This window comes from Azolla caroliniana, unplaced genomic scaffold (genome assembly GCF_043228905.1).
Source record: "Azolla caroliniana isolate FFs.n. ecotype wild unplaced genomic scaffold, voAzoCaro1.0.p SCAF_21, whole genome shotgun sequence".
Classification (NCBI taxonomy): Eukaryota; Viridiplantae; Streptophyta; class Polypodiopsida; order Salviniales; family Salviniaceae; genus Azolla; species Azolla caroliniana.
This window is the reverse complement of record NW_028230456.1, coordinates 8,485,491-8,492,591: the sequence shown is the minus strand read 5'-3', so window position 1 is coordinate 8,492,591 and position 7,101 is coordinate 8,485,491. Positions and strand designations below refer to the sequence as shown.

Here is a 7,101-nt window from a genome sequence, read left to right as displayed (position 1 = left end):
CTAGAACTTGGCAATTGGCACCGGATGATCATATATAACGGTTTAGCCAAGTGGACAGGCTCGAAAGAGCTCACATGTTTCCCACATGGAGGAGGGGAAACCACAGTTGATTATCTAATAGGACGCCTTGAAGCTATCCACATGATTAACTCCTTCCGGGTGGCCCCATGTCCTATTGGCGCGGATCATAGTTTCTTATACTTTGAACTAAAATGTGATATCTCCAACGTCACCAACTCTAGTCAAGCCATCACACCACAATTCATTTCACACATGAGCTCTCTAACATATACTCCAGACATGTTAAGGCCCATCTCTCCTCTCTTGATTCCTCCTTGCCTTTAGAAAGCCTTACTACGGAACTCACACACATCCTTCACTCCACAGCAATTAGCAATTTCCCATATACGAAACACTCCAATCAAGGTAGAGTAGGGTCTATGCCACATAATAGATGGTATGATGGGGATTATAGGGACTTACATAGACAACTTAAAGTATCGTACCTCTGTGCTACTATCACCTCATTACAAGCTCGCAAAGAAATGCGCAAGATGACACGTCGTAAGAGAACAACGTGGGAGGCATCCCAATATTGGGAACTCTAGTATATGCTCATCAGTAGCGATTGTGCCACTGCGTGGAAGAGACTACATGAACCAAGGCCACAAACACCCATCGAGGATCCCAACACTTTACACACATATACAGAGAAACTTTACCAAGTCCCAAACCAGCCACCCATTCCAATGTCATCTACACCCTGACCTACAATGGGGACACTTTTCATGACCTCTTGGGTCACGAAGGTCATTAAGAAATTACAACATAGGAAGTCCATGGACCACACAGGATTGCGAGCAAAACACATCATATATGCGCGAGAGTGCCTAGCTCCCTTTCTAACTCTAATATTCAATCGTGCCCTCGCCAAGGGTTTTCCACCACAATGGACTATGAACATAGTGGGCCCTATACATAAAGGAGGAGACCCCATGGACCCAAATACATATAGGACCATTATGATAGGTCATACATTCACTAAATTATATGGTACAATAATGGAAGTAGTGCTTAGCGATTATATGGAGACCTTAAATCTTTGAGCACCTGAACAGGTTGGCTTTAGACGAGCCTTCTCTATTATTGATCATATCTTAACACTTAGATGCTTAATTGACAAGACAAAGGCTCGCAAGAAGAAATTATATTGTCGTTTTGTGGGCTTCCACATAGCCTTTGACAAAGTCCCTAGAAAGCGGTTGTTTGATAGGCTTAAAATCTTGAAGATACCAGATGACATGATTTGGGCCATCTACGCACTATATGAACAAGTCTTCAGGTGCGTACGATGCCCAAGTGGCCTATCCAACCGCTTCACTAGCACTATTGGTGTAAAACAAGGTTGCCCCCTATCACCAACTCTTTTTGGGATCTACACTGATGAGATCACGGATTTTATTGCACGTAAGGGAGGCAACGGAGTAGTCCTTGGGGGTACACAGGTTCGTATCTTGCTCTATGTAGACGACATAGTTTTGCTCTCTGAGCCCGAACACGACCTATAAAGGCACCTTAATGCCTTAGATGACTTTTGCACACAACGAGGATTGGTAGTGAACCTAGGGAAAACTAAAGTCCTTATCTTCCACACATCGGCTCAAGTTAGAACTAAGTGTCACCTAACCATCCCCCATAGCCCAATTGAGGTAGTTGGATAATATGTATATCTCATAGTCACTTTCAGTGCCCGCTCAAGTAAATTTTCTATGACACAAGCAGTGAAGGATAGACTTATGAGAGGACATGCATCCCTCTCACTCTTAGAGAGACAATGCCACCAAGCATACTTTCAAGAACCACGGACTAAGGGGTGGCTCTTCGACTCATTAGTGACCCCCTCTGTTACGAACACTTATCCACATGTATAGAATACTATGGTAAATTCTCACCACAGGATATTATATGGTCATGCCCATAACACCTTCCCTCATGTATGCATCAGTGGTTTGGGCTCTAGGGCTACCGTCTTTCATGTGGACGCAATTAGAGAGACCATTGGTGATGATGTTATCATGCCAACTCTGAGTACCACATGACATTATTAGAGTTGAGTTCACCTTACCCCTGATGTTAGTAGAAGCACTTTTTCAACTTGTAGTCTTTATTCAAGGATACATAGCCAACCACATGATAAGATATCTCATCAAGCTTTTGAGGCATCTCAATCTCTATATGAGTCCGGTTGTACTAGCTCATTGTATGGCATGATGGTGAGTTGGCTTCTCGCAAATGGTCTAGACATTAATAACCTACCTCCCCTTAGGTACAACCACGCAATTGATAACACTTTAACCTCTCATGAGGACCGTAATAAAGTAATACGCCAAGAAATATGGCAAATTTACACTCGGTATAAATGGATCTCCCCATTAGAGCCACTCTCATCTAAAATTTTGTACTATAAGGATCACATCATGCACGTCTTTAAGTTAGGTTTTATTACACGACCAAAATGTCTCATTCATACCAAATGCATGTTGCCATTGGACAACTTAGAATATCATCTCACCAACTTGGGATTGAGAATGATCGTACTAATGGAGTCCCTAGAGAGAAAAGGATATGTAGATTATGTCACATAGAGATAGAGGATGAGTACCACTTTACATGCAAGTGTTCAACTTACGCCGAGATAAGGGCAAAATATCGGGACATACTCAGTCCCTCTCCCACCCTCCCCAAACTATTAGATACTCTAGATATAAAGAAATTAGGTAGATATATTTTAGAGCTAAAACAACATAGAGAGAATATACTACAAAATGTTGACAATAACGTTTTTAATATTCACCAACATGTGACAAATGAAGTTTTCCAGGAACAAGGGGAGACAACGAATATGGACACACATGCACCACTCAGCCTCTTCCTTGATGGAGTACAAAACCAAAGAAGAACCAAATGCCCTCAGATGCCAGGTTTCAAAGCAACTCAACGTGGTGTAAAAGCAATTACGAAAATAAGGGAATGTGACCTACACCGCTTGGAAGCCATTTTTGGGGTACCTTCCACATCGAGACCACAAGTCACACCCACACCGAAACCCTTTGACCTCCCACTTCTTTTCGAGAGACTTGGATGGAAATGAAACTAGGCCTAGTACAAAGTAATTTCCTTTATTGAATATGTTACACCATAACACGTTTTGTACGAATACTAGAACTCTTTTAGCTTAAGTTCTATTTTTATTTTTATTTTTATTTCGATGATTCGGTAGACACCCTATTTTATTGTACACCAATTGTCTCATGGGCCAAATTTTGGCCTTAGAAGACGGTAATATATCTTTCTTTCTTTCTCTCTCTCTCTCCACTTGGTGGTTTACACTATAGCATCAAAAGTCATGAAATTGAAAATCTCTCTCTCTCTCTCTCTCTCTCTCTCTCTCTCTCTTTGTTTGGTGGTTTACATTGTAGCATCAAGAGTCCTAAAATGGAGAAACCCCAAGTTAGATCCTCATTATGGGTTATGTTTCATCTCATAGATCGCAATCGGTCTCCCTGGTCATTAAAAAGATAGCTATCTATCGTGTTTTCATTTCTACAAAACTATGTTGGTAAACACGAAGAAAATTAATCACATTAAACTTCGAAACCTAATCTCAATTTGTATCTCATGGACTTGACAATCATCGCCCTCTCGAATACTAGACATGGATACATGCACAATTCATCTATGTATATGTGTACATGTAGACATATTCATAAAATACGTGGGGTATAGAAATAAAAGAGACATGATTGTGTAGTATAAAACCAACACACATAATGTTGCAATTATGGAATCTTTGTGGGGTGTGGCTTTTATACACACATGTTTAGATATGCATATAAATATGTATGTAGCTCCTTTAAAATAAAGAAAGAACAATCCACATTGTGTACAGAGAGGATCCCCTAAAGCTGTCTCCCTCTTCTTAACTAACAAAGGCAGCATTCATAGGCAGAGACCCTAACCCTAATTCAGGATTTTGCACATGTTTACATACTCTCACACATGCAAGATGGATAGATAGATTGATAGATTGATTTGATTTATTGATATAGAGGCCTATATAAATCACATATATAAAGGGGAATTGGATTGAAGAGCATGATGAAAACCTCGAGAACCCGCAAGTATGACTTTGGCCCCACACTAGGGCAAGGCATCGACGGAGTCGTTCGGCTATGCACCGACCGGCGCTCGGGCTGCCGCCTCGCATGCAAATCCATCCCCAAATCCAACCCCTCGTCCGTCCGCCACATCCTCAACGAGATCTCCTTCCTAGAGAACCTCCTCCGCGGGCACCCAAACATCCTATGCTTCCATGACCAGTTTGAGGACCGGGATCACATCCACCTAGTCGTGGACCTATGCGAGGGCGGAGACCTTTGCGAATACATACAAGAGAACGGGCCGCTCTCCGAGGCCCAAGCCTCGGAGGCCATGGCCGCGATCCTCAAAGCCGTGTCATTTTGCCACTCCCGGGGTATCATGCACCGAGACCTCAAGGCGGAGAACATCCTATTCCCTCGCGAGGCCTCGCCTTTCTCGGAGCTCAAGCTTGCCGATTTTGGGGCCGCGGCCGACTTCTCGAGGACCAAGGAGTTCCGGGACCTTGAGGGCACTCCATGGTACCTCGCACCCGATGTCTTGATGGGCAAATATGATGAGAGAGTGGACATTTGGAGCCTTGGGGTGCTCCTCTACATTATGCTATCTGGATACCCACCTTTTAGAGGGGAAGAGACTAGAGACATCTTCGCCGCCATTCGAAGGGGCCGGATCGATCTTCACAAGGACCCGTGGCCTTCGATATCCGACAATGCCAAGTCTTTGCTTCAGGGCATGTTGCAAAGGAACCCTCATAAGAGAATGAAGCTCAAAGACCTGCTTTTCCATCCATGGATCCAAAGAGCTCACAAGTTCTAGTCATGTCTATAATGAATGTCCACTCACACTCGTCATCACTCCCTAACACGTTGCCACAAGGACCTTAGCATTATGAGCTTATCTATGCCATATGTTCAACCCCCCTACCCCAATATACCCTTATATGATTACTACTTACCAATGTTTGCTCCTAAGGCAAAATTAATTTGCCTAGAATAACAATTGGACAACTAAAAACTAGTAACCGTGTCTACACTACAAAGGATTGCCAATCCTCCTTCCTGTCGAAGGGCTTCGAAAAATAGAAGTTAATTCGCCTCTTCTTGAAGGTACCAAGGTCTCGCACTAAGAGTTATCGCAAAGGAAATTCATTCCTTATGCTAATGAAGCGTTATTAATTGGTACTTCGAGAAGATAAAAGATCTTATGCAGTGATGTCATTGGATTAGCTTCATCACATAGATAACATTCAAGTTATGCGTGCATATGCAATGAAAGGATACAAGAGCATAAGTCTACTTATTGGGGCCAATGTGCATAACCTCGTAATGCTACAACATTGTATAGAAACGCAAGGAAGTATGTGCTCTTTATCGCATGCAAGCATCAAAATCTACACTTGGCAATCAATGCAATGAATATTTGCATAACCAAGGGGAAACAAACGGAAATTGGCGTTTTCTTGTTGTAGGAAATAGTTTGTGGCTTATTTGTGCACATATCATGCACATTGATACTTCTAATTTAACACAAAGATGACACAAAACAACAGCATATGTTTCCTCACACAGTGTGCATAATTTGGAAAGAATTATAGAAAGTTGTCTCCTCTCTCTTTTAGATGCTTCTCGTGGTTATATTGTATTTGTTGTATAGTTGGATCAATATTCCAACATAAGCAAGCTTTTCTACAATATGTAATCTCTTGGGGCTAGTGTGGTTATTTTCTAATCATACCGAACATTAGAACGTTTTTTTCTACGATATGTAACCTTGTCAAATGTTGCACATCTTCCCACATATATATGTTGTCATTGCATGTAAATTATGCATATTTTGAAGCGATGAAATATATTTGCTTTTTTAATTTGTATGGCATTTCTAGGGTAACTTTTCAAGTTATGTAAGCATGGGGGCGCTCTTGATTGAGGTTGAAGTATTGTGATGGTTGAATTCCCCTTATTGTGTATGGCATCCAAATAAGATAGTGAATTGCATCCTCTTGAGAAGCTGAAATTGTATGTACAATTATGTTTTCAAACTATGTTTTTGGAACCTGAAAATTGCCTTTAGAAGGTAATCTTGTTTGAGTTGTGATAGATTTGTTGAAGTCCTTCCATTTCCTTGTTTCTTTGGCCATGCCTTTGACGTAACATCAAATACCGAAAAAAAGGGAATAAAAATGAAATGCTAAGAACTTTCTATTACAATACTTGAACAAGTTCATTTGTGTCTTGTGAACCCAACAAAAGTATGTCTATCTAAAGCCCATGCCACGTAAACATAAAGCAAATGAATAATGGTAATCATAAGTTATTATGTATTAAATGAACATGTGACTCCATATCTCATGAATCCAACAAAACTATCTCTATCTAAAGCCCCTAAAATCAAATGAGCATGTGATTCCACGTCTCATAATCTAACAAAAGTGTTTCTATCAAATGCCCCTACAAGTGTGCCGTATTGAGAGTAACTAAAAGCGTCCATGTTAAATGAACATATTGCTATTCATCTGTCATCTAGCTAAAAAGGTCATCATCTCTATAGCAAATGTGAGTTGTCAAGGGACAATTGTCATCACCAAGAGATGAGATTGATTTGGATGGTCATCAAGGGATGAGATTGGTTGCAAATTTGGAATTTAAATTTTGCAAATATTACAATATATTTCATAGGTAAAAATGTGAGATGCTTGGTTTGATTGACGATATAGTCTTGGACACTAAGCCTATTTGATCATTTTTTTGAAGTAAATGATTTTTTATGATCAAGAAAAATTCAAAGGGCCTTTTTCTTTGATAAAATTATTTTCAAAAAAGTCACGTGAAATTTATATGAGTTGGAAACAAAAATACTGTGTGCATAAAAGAGGATAAAAATCAAGACTTTACGTCATTGTGCCCAAGGCCATATCGTGAAGATAAGTATTGTGCACAAATT

The 7,101-nt window shown here is 40.6% G+C and overlaps 2 pseudogenes; both read left to right on the top strand.

Moving 5' to 3' along the window:
• The first annotated feature begins 440 nt into the window (after positions 1 to 440).
• Positions 441 to 1,106, top strand: LOC147850588 (uncharacterized; annotated as a pseudogene).
• A 2,775-nt stretch (positions 1,107 to 3,881) lies between these two features.
• LOC147850587 (calcium-dependent protein kinase 29 pseudogene) lies at positions 3,882 to 5,915 on the top strand (annotated as a pseudogene).
• Positions 5,916 to 7,101: the final 1,186 nt, after the last annotated feature.